This window comes from Plectrocnemia conspersa, unplaced genomic scaffold (assembly GCF_051122295.1).
Source record: "Plectrocnemia conspersa isolate PC_06_02 unplaced genomic scaffold, ASM5112229v1 ptg000006l, whole genome shotgun sequence".
Lineage (NCBI taxonomy): Eukaryota > Metazoa > Arthropoda > Insecta > Trichoptera > Polycentropodidae > Plectrocnemia > Plectrocnemia conspersa.
In genome coordinates, this window is record NW_028277170.1 from 13118942 (window position 1) to 13131789 (window position 12848).

Below are 12848 nucleotides of genomic sequence, written 5' to 3' on the forward strand. Positions count from 1 at the left end.
ACTAAAAAAAACACGAATTACGGTAAAAAACACGCGACAGCCACAACAAAAAAGGATTTTGCTGTTATTATTAACACTACGTCACTTGCAATTTTTTCGGGAAACGAGTAACAAGGATTTCCGAATCAGAATATTTTTGCAGCTTGGTATATTCCTAACAGACAAAACAATTTAAACACAATTTCTTGTGAACATAGAAAGCGATTTATGTGTGTTTCCAAGGATAAAGATTAGTGGATTCCTGAAAGCGTTCTTATACGGCCATTGTAGAGTCAATGGATCGAAGATTAGCACATTCAGATTGAAAGACTGCGTACTCGACCTCGGACTTGTCGCCAATTTCATTGGAGGTTTGTAATAGCAAATGTTCGAAAAGCCATAATCGGAGCCGACTTCTTGCTTCATTTCAACTTATGTCCGCTTGATTGAAGCCAAGACCACATGCTACGTCAAAAGAGACCCGAAAAAAAAGAAAGAGCGGGTTAAGCTTCCACCTACGATGTCTAATAGTAAGAAGATAAGAAGAGCCTAGGCAAGGAGCTATCAACAGCTTCGCACGTTTATATACATAAGTCCATTGAGACCACCATCATCAAGCGCACGCTTAAAGTCGTTGCCATCAATCAACGAGGACGACCCAATACAATTTCCGTAAAGTGTCTGAAACCAGCATACGGGCAAAAGATTCGATACTTCGCTACGCAGCGCCCGAAAGTGGACTTCAGCTACAAGAGCCTCTAGCACGCACCCACAATGAGACGTGTTAAGCTACTTCATCATAAAAAAGAGCCAGTCCCACTTGAGAAGAAGCATTTACTGTTAAAGAAAAAAGGGTTTCTGCGATTAAAAAGAAACACCGTTGTGAGACCACTTAACCATAAATAATAAAGGATTAAGATTAATTACATTTAAATGAAATGATGCGGGTAACCATTTCCAATCTACCTCAACAGCCAGCGGTAGTTTATATTCGCAGAAATTCGTTACTCTTCTATGCTTGGTCGTCCCGCCAAAAAAGTGCGGACCATAGAGTCCACCATAGAAGGTCTAGAAGTATAAATACTGGAACCATGGCACACTAGAATCACTTCCACTCAGACATTTCGTCTGATCATTTCCTCTTCGACACTTTGTTTAACACAGACTTAAGCATCTATATTGGAGTTCAAGAGACCTTCAGCGTAGACCGCAACCGAGAGGGGACCGTTTCAACTTTGCACCAGCAAAAATAGCAGAAACCGCCGTTCTTTCTCTTCATCCACTGGTCCAGCTTGACATCCGGAATCCAGAGCGACCCACTTCGAAGACGCCTGCAGGCCACGGACGCACCTACAGACAACTGTTGCGCAACAAACAATTATTATTTTTCTTAATCAAATAAATACACCGGACTCTATAACCTGGGACAGTAGAAATTATGATATATACATATCTCCTCCACCGCATTAGAACCTACTTATCTTAATTTAGACCTATCTGCAACAAAAAAATAAGCACCCACAGGTAAAATAAAATCTAAAATGGCACATACATACAGCCTTGGCCATAATAATAGGTTCTTGTTTCGGCTACCGGACGAGATACACGCTCTGAGCACACCACTCCAACGACGGTTTTCCCCCGCTGACTCATCGGTCTACCAGACCGGCTCTGTCATGGCGGAGCCAATCTTTGACGTGGACTCCCTAAGCATGGAGTTCACTCAAGTAAGTGAGCATGCCTCAGACTTGACGAACCTCAGGGAGGAAATGGAGATCCTTCGCCAGGAACTCCTTGAGGAACGTCGACTCCGCATCTACCTTGAGGTGCAAATTGCCGAGCTCTTGAAGGGCAAAAAACCAAATAAAAAAACGGCTTCCGTTTCTTCCGCGTCCGCAACGGAGGCAGTTATTTCTGCGCCTCTAAAAGGCGCATATTCTACTCAAATAAAAAAAAATAATAAACAAAACGTATCCGCGGTACCAATCGTTGTTACCGCATCTGCACCCGCGATACCCGCGAGTAACGTTTCGACCGGAATAGTGACATTGAACACTGCCTCTGCACCCGCGACATTTCTCGCTGATAAACTGACCGCGCCCTCGACTACTCGTTATCCCTCGAATAATAGGGAATCGTCCCCTGCTAAGAAGAGGCTACGGCCTAGCACACCGCCAATAGTAGAAACGGAAATAAAAAAGGCGAATATCCCGCCAATTATTCTTAATAATCCATCAGATTACAAAGCGGCGAGACAAACCATTATCAACAATGGTTTGTCGTTTTCCTCTATTCAGCGCACCGACTGCGCAAAAATTATTGCGGCGTCAACCGATGACTTCCGCAAAATTACTAATTTGCTAGATGAAAGGAAATTCTCCTTTCATACCTACACACTAACCGAAGACAAACCTCTTCGGGTAGTCATCCGGGGGCTGAACGCTGACTTTACTTGCGACGAAATTAAAGAAGAGCTCCTGTCGCTTAAGTTCGAGGTTGAATCCATCAACCAATTAAAAAATAAAAAGTCAAGCAAACCTATGCTACTATTTGCAGTCTCGCTAAAAAAAAGTGAGCACAATAAATCAATATACAATTTGGGATATCTCCTGCACCAGCGTATTACGGTGGAGCAGCAGAATAGACCAAAAGGCATTCTCCAGTGCCACCGTTGCCAATTGTTCGGCCACTCTGCGATTAATTGCAGAGCTACTCCTGCATGCGTAAAATGTGCCGGTCCCCATCTCACCAGAGATTGCTCCCACGAGGAAAAAATTGATAAGCCCTTATGCAGTAACTGCGCCGGTTCTCATCCTGCGAATTACGGGGGATGTGCTAAAAACCCAAACAATAAAAAAAATATAGATTACAAGAAACCGCGAGATAATAAAAAAAACCCATAACCATATTAATAATAAAATAAACGGCTGCTCATTCGCCGAAAAACTTAAAGGAAACCCGGAAGTGACTCCTATCAATAATGTGACAACAGAGAACCCCTCCAATCGCGACGTCATAATCAAGATGTTTATGGAATTAAGTGAAAAAATGAAATTTATCAGTTCCCACCTATTGCCAACATTATGATGTGCGAAAAAAAAGGGAAAACCCACCACCGCAAAATTTTAAGGATATTAGCGTGGAATGCTAATGGCTTTCGCGATAAAAAATTAGAACTTAATCAATTCCTCATAGATCAAAACATAGATATAGCTCTTATTTCCGAAACACACCTAAAAGAATCGATAAAAATTAACTTTGCTAATTACAAAACCTATCGCTCGGACAGGCAAATCGGTGCCGGGGGAGGAACTGCAATTTACATTAAAAACGAGATAAAGCATAATGATGCGCTTACAAAAACATTTAATAAGCTTGAAGTTACAACTTTAGAAGTTAAAGCTGATGCTCGATCGCCCATAATTATTCATTCTGTATATACCCCACCGAAACCGGCGTATCCCATTGAAGATTTACAACATTTATTTAACTATTCGCAACCTATTTTTGCTGCAGGGGACTTTAACTCCAAACATAGAGAATGGAATTGCAGGGCGACTAACAAAAATGGTAGAACGCTAAATAAATTTGCCAAAGATAATAATAACATAAACTTAGAAATCCCAACAGATCCAACCCACTATTCAACACGGGGTGTTTCAGATATTTTAGATATTGCCATAACAAACAACTTACCCACATGCAATATAGAGGTCCACAATAGTCTCGCGTCTGATCATAACCCAGTCATTTTTTGCCTTCCAATAAATTTTGATATTAACATTAGAAGAAACATAAAAAAAGTACAGTGGGATTTCTTCCCTTATTACTTAGAGCAAACCCTTCCTGAACAAAAAGAGCTTAACAACACGGTAGAAATAGAAGAAGAAATTAATACTCTCACTTGCTCAATAAACAAATCGATAGAACGAGTTACTCTCGAAAGAAAGTCAAACAAAGATATTTCTTTACCAAATAATATTCGCGAACTTATTAAAATTAAAAATCAAATTCGTAGGAAATGGCAACAATCTAAGAATAAGTCAGATAAATCAAAATTAAACCGCTTACAGTCCGAAATAAAAACTGCAATTTCAGAATACAATAATGAACTATGGGAGAATAAACTTACCGACCTAAACCCTGAAGACAATTCCCTTTGGAATATGTCAAAAATTTTACGCAGAGATCCAGTAGATATAAAAAAAATTATGACTCCTTCACAAGTGCTAGTTTATTCTTTAGAAGATAAAGCAGAAGCTATTGCCGATAGCCTCCAAGATCAATGTACAATTAACTTATCTTTAATAAATGTAGACTTTAAAAACAAAATAGAAAAAGAAATTAGAACTACTCTAGGAAAAAAACACAACCAAATAGAACCAGTAACGTCAATTGAACTAGAAAATATTCTTCGATCACTAGCCAACCGCAAAGCCCCTGGAAACGATTCCATCCCTAGTAAAGCTTTCAAAATCTTTCCTCCTAGCGCTATCAGTTTTTTTCTTAATATCATAAACGCATCATTTAACTGTCTGTATTTTCCAACAGTTTGGAAACAAGCTAATGTGATAGTTCTGAGAAAACCCGGTACCGACCCAACTCTTCCCGCGAGCTATCGACCCATAAGCCTCCTACCCGTCGCGAGTAAAATATTTGAAAGGCTTATCCAAAGTAGATTATTAAAACATGTAATAGAAAATAAAATATTACCCAATGAACAGTTCGGTTTTAGAACGGAACACTCGGCTACGCAGCAGCTGCATAGAGTTGTAAACCACATCCAGTCGGGCTTTAATAAAAAAATGACAACAGGAGCAGTATTTTTGGATATAGCCAAAGCGTTTGACAAAGTATACCATGATGGTATACTATTTAAACTTATAAAATACAAATTTCCATCTGAACTGGTTAAAATAATTGAATCTTTTCTTAAAAATAGAACCTTTAAAATTAAATTGGAAAACCATCTATCGAGTCCGAGACCTATTCTAGCAGGCGTTCCGCAGGGATCAATTCTGGGTCCATTATTATTTACAATTTTTACTAGCGACTTTCCCTCCAAGCCATATAAAAAAGTAATTACTGCCCTATTCGCGGATGATACCGCCATTTTATGCTCTTATAAAAACCCCCATCGTGCAATAATTCACCTTCAAAACAAACTCAACACTATTCAAAAGTGGTTCGATAAGTGGCTAATAACAGCAAATCCCAACAAAAGCGTCGCTGTAATGTTTAATCGCAGGAGAAAACACGCTTATGCTAATAATAATCTCTCTAAATTAAAAATGTACGATAAAAGCCTCGAATGGCAAAATTCAGCCAAATACTTAGGATTAACTCTGGACTCCAAATTAACATGGAAATCCCATATAAATAACATAACTTCAAGAGACAAAACAACTCGTGCTCGTCTATATCCATTATTAAACAGAAAGAGCAAACTAAATGTAAAAAACAAACTGCTCCTGTACAAATCGATCATCCGACCAGTTATTTCATATGCCTCCCCCGTCTGGGGAGGTATACTTAGTCGTAATTATTCGAAATCACTACAAACGCAACAAAATATTGCGCTAAGAATGGCGACAAATGCCCAATGGTTTGTCCGAAACTCAATTATACATAAAGATTTAAAAATAGACACTTTACGCGATTATTTCGATAAACTTAAAGTAAATTATCATGACAGAAATAAAAATCATTCTAACCCATTAGTTAAAAACCTTAATAAGGTAACATGAATATTTGTAAAAAAAAGTGCTAGCTAACGTAATAAGAAACAAAGTTTTTTTTTTTTTTTACTTTTTTTTTTTTTTGCCCCAAAAATAAATAAATAAAAGTGAGAACCAATTAATAGATACCCAGGTAAATGGCTTTGGCCAGGAACTGGAAAAAAATAAATATTAGACACTGTGTATAATAATAGGGTATCCCTTAAAATGGTCTGTAACTCTTTACTAGTGCATAGTCTGACCGAAATATTTTAGGTTATATAAACATTTAAAACTGAAAAAAACGCGAATTAATTGAAACTAAAAGAGCGAATATAATTTTATTAAATTCGTGTATTGCATATTATTGACTGAATGAATCACAAATTAATTGTTCATGACTCGTTGTCCAAAATGCTTTGAAACGGTTTAACGAATATGGTTATTATAAATCAATGCCAAGAACTGCAAGAAAACGAAAGACAACTGCCCAGGAAAATCGAATGTTGATTCGCGAGTCACGAGAAAAACTTCTTCAAAGCTGGCTGCTGAAGTCTCTGCAAGCGGAGGGCCATTCATTTTTCGCGGACGGTGAGAAGAAATCTTACCAATATGAACTGAGAGGTGGTAAAGCCCGACACAAACCGTGGCTTTCAAAAATAAATAAAACTCAATGACTAGAGTGCGCCCGAAAACACAGAGATGGACATCTGAAAATTATACGATAGTCATTTAGTCCGATAAACTAAAATTGGTTAATATAAAAAAAAATATTAAAAGCTTAATTGGTTAATAAAATTTTAATGCAATGATTAGCCAATCATACTTTTTAAGTTTTTGAAGCCCCTGGTGTAGTACGCGCGCGTCGAAGAGTCAGGGAAGAATATCTAACTGATTGCGTAGTACCCAAAGTCAAATTTGTGGCGGAAGCGTTATGGTCTAGGGTTGCATGGCAGCAGCAAGGGTAGGAAATAATTTGCGAGGGTAGTATGAATAGTGACATTTATATTTCAATGTTAGAATCCACTTTTATGGATTCCTACTAGAAATTATTTTCAAGCACAGCCCACGTTACCATTCAATTCCAGCAAGAAAATGCTTCGTGTCATAATTCACTAAAAAGCAGTGGTTAGTTTGCGTCAAAATGGTTGAATCTTTTAGGATCGCCTACACAGTCACCAGACCTAAATCTTGTAGAGCGTTTATGGGAAAAATTAAAATAAAAGGTTGCCTATCACAATTGCAAACTAAAAATTAGGCCGCAAAAAAAAATTGGAAATGGAATTGAGAAAATTGTCTCCGTCCACCCGTAAGTAATTATTTGACAGTAGGCCAAAAGGGTTGCAGCTGTTATTATAGCTAAGGGTGGGCCAACTTCGGGGTGCCCCATTATTATGGCTAAGTCTGTATGTATATTACAGAAGAAAGAAATTCGGCATTATGCAATGAAGTGTTTAATAAAATTAAAAGTGACAAAATCCTACGTGAATTTTAGCATACAAATTATTGTAAGGCTGACCATACGCCCTGTTTTCATTGGGGTACTCCCGTTTTTGGTATGTATTGTTCATCCCATCTTTTTTAAAAATATGTTTGAGTTTTTCCCTTAACCGAAATAAACTGAAATTCAATAGTTACATCACAATAGTGAATAAATTCATTACATGAACGACAACGGATCATATACATAGAATTATTTTATTTCTACTATTAACAGTATATTCTATGTTTGTGTGTTTTCATCTTAAATAAAAATTACCACGAAATTTTCCATAATTAATAACTGTACTTCGAAGTGTCCGTAGCAAGTGCAGAGCCAGGGACGTGCTTCGGTTATTTTAATGTTCGATCGATCGTTTTGATGTTTACGAATCACATACAAAGCAAATAGCACGTAGGCGTGTTATTTGTTTTGTATGTGATCCGTAAATATCAAAAATATTGATCGTACATTAAAAAGCTTTACAGAACGTTCACTAACTGGTTGTCGCAAAATTCGGAAGCAATCTAAATCTTGATTTCCTGACAATGCGCGACACGTTCGAATGTCAACATTTCCTGTCGGTGGCTTCTCCAATCGGTTATAACTTTTTTATTACGTATACGGTATTATTTTTTATAAAAAAAACTTTTATAGTTTAGGGGGCGTAGCCCTAGGGGTGGTTGACCTTGCGACCAATGAGACTCTTCGGTAAATCCTATTAGATTGTTTATTAAGTTATAATTACAATTTTTACTATGGATGATTACGGCATGACGTTTCTCGTGGTGAAGGTGTCAGGTGTGATATTCAGGTCTGTTGGTGAGGGCGAGTGGCTGGTTCCTCCGGATGGCTGCTGATAGAACTTGGCTCTCTGAAAGTCTGCTGTCTGGTGACGTCTCTTGTCACGTGCCTCAGCCGTCTCGTATCTTGAACCGTCTGCCTTGGGCCGTCTGCCTTCTCCTCGTCGGAATCCGGGCTTATATGCACGCTAACTGGCCAATCACGATTGTGCATCGATCTCCTAGCCTAGCCCAAAAACCTTTAGAAACATATTAAAATTTTATTTAGTTATTTGATGTAACTAGCTTAAAATTTAAAAATACCAATTAACACTTATTACTTCTTCGTATTTTTTGAGTAAATCTTTAATTTTCTTTAACACGTTCTAAATTCATAATCATCTTGTTTTAGAATACCCAACTGAGGCTTCTTTGCCATTTTTTTTAATGATAATTTTTTTTCTGAACTCGAGCAGCGTTAATGGCATTAGAAACAATATGGACATTGCATCCAATAAATGTTTTAGAGTACGCTCGGGATAAAGATGCCGGTTTGTTATTGTGTGCGTGTACATGTATATGAGAGGGAGAAGCGATGCAGCGTGTACTTCGTTGTCTCGCTTTCTCTTTTAAGGACAGTCGCTGATTCGTCAACGCTGTATTCGTCATTACAGTGCAGTGTGGCACAGAAGTTCGATCTTCTCTAGTGATTTATTTTAAATAATTTTGTGTTGATATAGGTTTAACCCAGATATGCCCACTGTCCATAGTTGATAAGGCTTCAAATATACACTGTAAGTTATTCGTTCTCTTACCCGTAGATTAAAATATTTTAATTATTTTTCCATTAATCCATACGTTGTTGGTTTTTTTACACTATTCTCTGTAACGCTTAAAAAACTTATTATTCTTATCGTTGCGCAAATGATAATTTTTAAATTTATTCAATAGTTTCTAATGATTTAATAGAGTCATCGAGCCATTAAACAATCTGCGAATAATTTCTTTCCCCATTTTATATCTTTTTTTCTTTTGAAGAATAGCTAAAGACTTCATTATTTTTTTGACTAGTGAAAGATTTTGAATTTTGCAAATATTTAATTAACGACATTAATGTCTGGTTTCTTTGATTATATAATATATTTTTAATTGTCCGATGAAATTTCCAACTTAGCTCAGATGTATGTATGTTAAATAAACATATATTTTCTTTTAATATAAAAAAAATAAATATTCTGAGCGAAATTGTTTTGAGCCACACAGTTCACGCACACAATAACAAACCGGAAACTCTACCAAGTAAATGCATTATTTTTTATATGCATTTTTATTCCCTTTGCTATTTACTGCCAACTTGTATTATACACATATATAAAAATAACTTTATCCCTTAAATTATCTATATAAATAAATATATTTATTTATTATTCCCGTTACCAAATCCTCACATGTAACAATATCTTTATTTATTAAAAATACTTTTTTTTTATATTGTAAAAGAGAGAGAAAAATCCCGGTTTGAATCAAAAATATAATTTGCGCTCTTTGGGTGTCTAACAAGAGTACACGTGTGAGACTTGTATGATACTAAGCACTGGTTTCCAGATCACTGATTTCATTAAAGTTTATAATGACCGTAGCCAGTATCATTGGCCAGAATCAAAGGCGGCTCCCTACTACATAGTATCAATTACTTCGATTGATGACCCGCCATACGGTTCCCCTTCTAATTTTCGGCCCCCAGGCTAGAGCTCAGTCTACCCCCCTTGTGGGGGCCGTGATGGTGACAATGTTAAAATGAATATGTAGCATGGAGCTGCAAAAATATTATAGATCAATCCTAAACATCTTTCCTATACTTATAATGCTGTCACTTTGCTTAGACGGAGAAGAAAGACAGTAATAGTTACACTGTAAGCAAACGAAATGGTAATAAATAATAAATAAAAAATATAAGTATATAAATAAAATATATTCAAAATATAAATATATATACAATATATATACAAAATAAATCGTCTCCTTTAAGATTTAATAAATATGGAGGGTGACAGCTTTTGCCAAAATTTCAATGCAAGTATAGGCTGGTTTACAGAATATTAAAAAATCCATAATGAGAATTTTTATTTCCGCTAAAGGAGAAATTTAAAAAATATGCCGCAAATTATGAAATTATATTTTTAGATTCTAAAATCACTAAAGCAACGAAACAGCCATGCCTATAAAGAGGTAGATATTTATGTACGTAAGTTTGTGAAATAAATGAAGTAATTTAAATTTCTCCCAGCATCATGCTGCGAAAATGTAATAATTTTACAATTACTTTCCTCCGAGCGATTAAAGAGCTATCATATTTTTAAATTTATATTTAGCATTAAGGGCGTTTTAATAGTTTTATTTATCTGTAACACTAGATGAAAGAAATTTTTCACCATAAAATTGTTTAAATCACAAGGTCATGAGTAATATTATCAATTGAATCGATTTTTTAAATATATTGTTTGGTAATATTACACGTTTTTGAAACGGTATTTTATTTTTACAGTGATATTTACAGTGATATTCTGTAAGTTTATCGAAAAAGTAGCATATTAACTATCAAAAGTATGCTTTAGAGATAAAAAAATGGATTATGTTTTATATGTGTATTTAAGTACTAACACTTATATTTGAAAAATATTGTTCAAAACATATATAATTAAGACAATCGTCGCTAAAGTGAGCACAGCGGCTTCCTCATAATGGTACTGCTCTTACAAAATTTGCATACTTATATTTCTATTTTCAATTCAATGTGGCGCTAACTAGTAATTTACTTATTAATAACTTTTTGCAAAAGCCTCTAAAATAGTAATTTTTTGTTTCTATTTACATTAAGCAATTCGTGTGCTTGTTTTAATTCGATATACATCACTTGAAATAAACAGATTTAATTTATTCATTTAACTAAGTTTGTCACCAGCTTATTCTTTAAAGTCAAGCAACTTCGTAGTCGCCGCGTCACGGTAATTATCGCACCTACGAGTACTTCGCTCATTTTGGAATACCTCAGCTTTTACATTTCTGGCGTAGCGCCTACTCAATAAAACACTTTTTAAAGTTACTAAGGAATAGCATCGGTAATAGGTCGATGCTCGGTATCAGAGAGTCGCAACCGTTTTTCTTATTCTTAACCGTCGAGGACAGAACGTTAGCGCTCACAAATGCTTCTCCTGCACGAACCATCCAGCTTTTAAACAAGCTAGCCAAACACAAATATGTTTTCGGCCCTATCGTGATTAACTATACTAGTCAACACAATTTTAATGTAATTTTAGTAATTTTAATGATCTGGTACGTGATCCAAATTTGTCAAATGCTCCAAGCAGAAATGTTAGGCTCGCGGTTATTAAAGTGGAATCTTGACAAAATTACTCGCATCTTTTAGTTTCTTATTTTGTAAAGTTTAGTTCAGTTCTTAACAGTTCTTGGCATGCAACATAATAGTAAAAAGTAGAGGCTTTTCATCGACTCCTCGAAAATTCACAATGAAAATGATCAACCATCTATACCCATTGGCCGTGCTGCAAATATGGCAGAGATAAACGACAACATGAAGTTGCTGTTGACAAAAATTAGGTATGAAAAATATCTGGAGACCTGAAAGTAATAGGGTTATTATTCGGTATGAAAACGGGATACACGAAGTATTGTTGTTTTCTGTGTGAGTGATATAGCGGGGACAGGAAAAATTATTACACCAGGAAGGAGTGGACTGCCAGAGAGCACCTTATCCCTGGCGCAAAGAATGTTCATTATTTTCCTCTAGTCAAATCTGAAGATATCCTTCTTCCACCCTTACACGTTAAATTGGGCTTAATGAAAAACTTAGTCAAAGACTTGTCTAAAGAAGGAGATCGGATAAAGTATTTAAAGAACAAGTTTTGCAGGACCACAAATAAAAGAGGTTTTGACTGATCTAGATTTCAATCTAGTTTGAGCTAGTCGCTTGGTCAGTCTTCAAGAACGTAGTCCAAAACTTTCTCGGAAACCATAAAAGCGATGACTATATCAGCATTGTGTCCGAAATGCCCACGGCCAGCAAATAAATGGGATGTAATATGTCTTTGAAAATCCACTTTCTACACTCTTGATTTCATCCTCAAAAATTTGGGTGATGTCAGTGAAGAGCACGGAAAGCGCTTTCGTCAGGATATTGCGGCTATGGAGAAGCGGTACCGAAGAAAATGGAGCTCTATTGCTGGACGTTGCAGAGAAACTCTCAATATACACACAAGCACAAATCAGATAGAAAAATTAAGTTAATTTGTATAGTTTTATCATCGAGTACTTGTCATACTATGAAAAAATTATATTATGGAACTTTGTAAAATAAAAAAAAAACCTGACCTCTAGCACTAAACATTCTTTCATTTCGTACATAAACATACTAGATACTTTCCGAAAAATGCATTTAAACTAAGGAATTTAAGTGCATTTTTCAGAAATTTGTCAACCAGTGTTATCTATGAGAAGCTGGAATAAAAATGTGGGATGGTGCTTAGCTATTTTAGATGTCTAGCATTATTGTTTTATTTTATTTTAATTTCTTGACATATACATTTAACATTGACGTGTACATACATTTAACATTTCGTACCAATTTTTAATATGTATATTAGCGTATGTTTGAGTAGTTGAATTGTTTGTGTATGCTTGTATTTATGTACTATGTATATATAATGCATATATACATATACATACAAACTCTCCGAAGATGAAGAGTGACAGACTCTTCGAGTCGTCAGACGCTCATTTAAAATTAAGATCGCGAAGCCAATATTGATAAAAATATATAGCTCACGACAAGAAATTAAAATCTAAGATAAGCACAATATGGCAAATTAATAT

The 12848-nt window shown here is 35.8% G+C and overlaps 1 protein-coding gene across 1 annotated transcript in view; it reads left to right on the top strand.

Annotated features, from left to right (window-relative positions):
• LOC148234277 (SH2 domain-containing protein 3C) overlaps window positions 1-12848 on the top strand; it is a 28189-nt gene that overhangs the window by 937 nt on the left and 14404 nt on the right. The gene's annotated exons all lie outside the window — the stretch shown is intronic.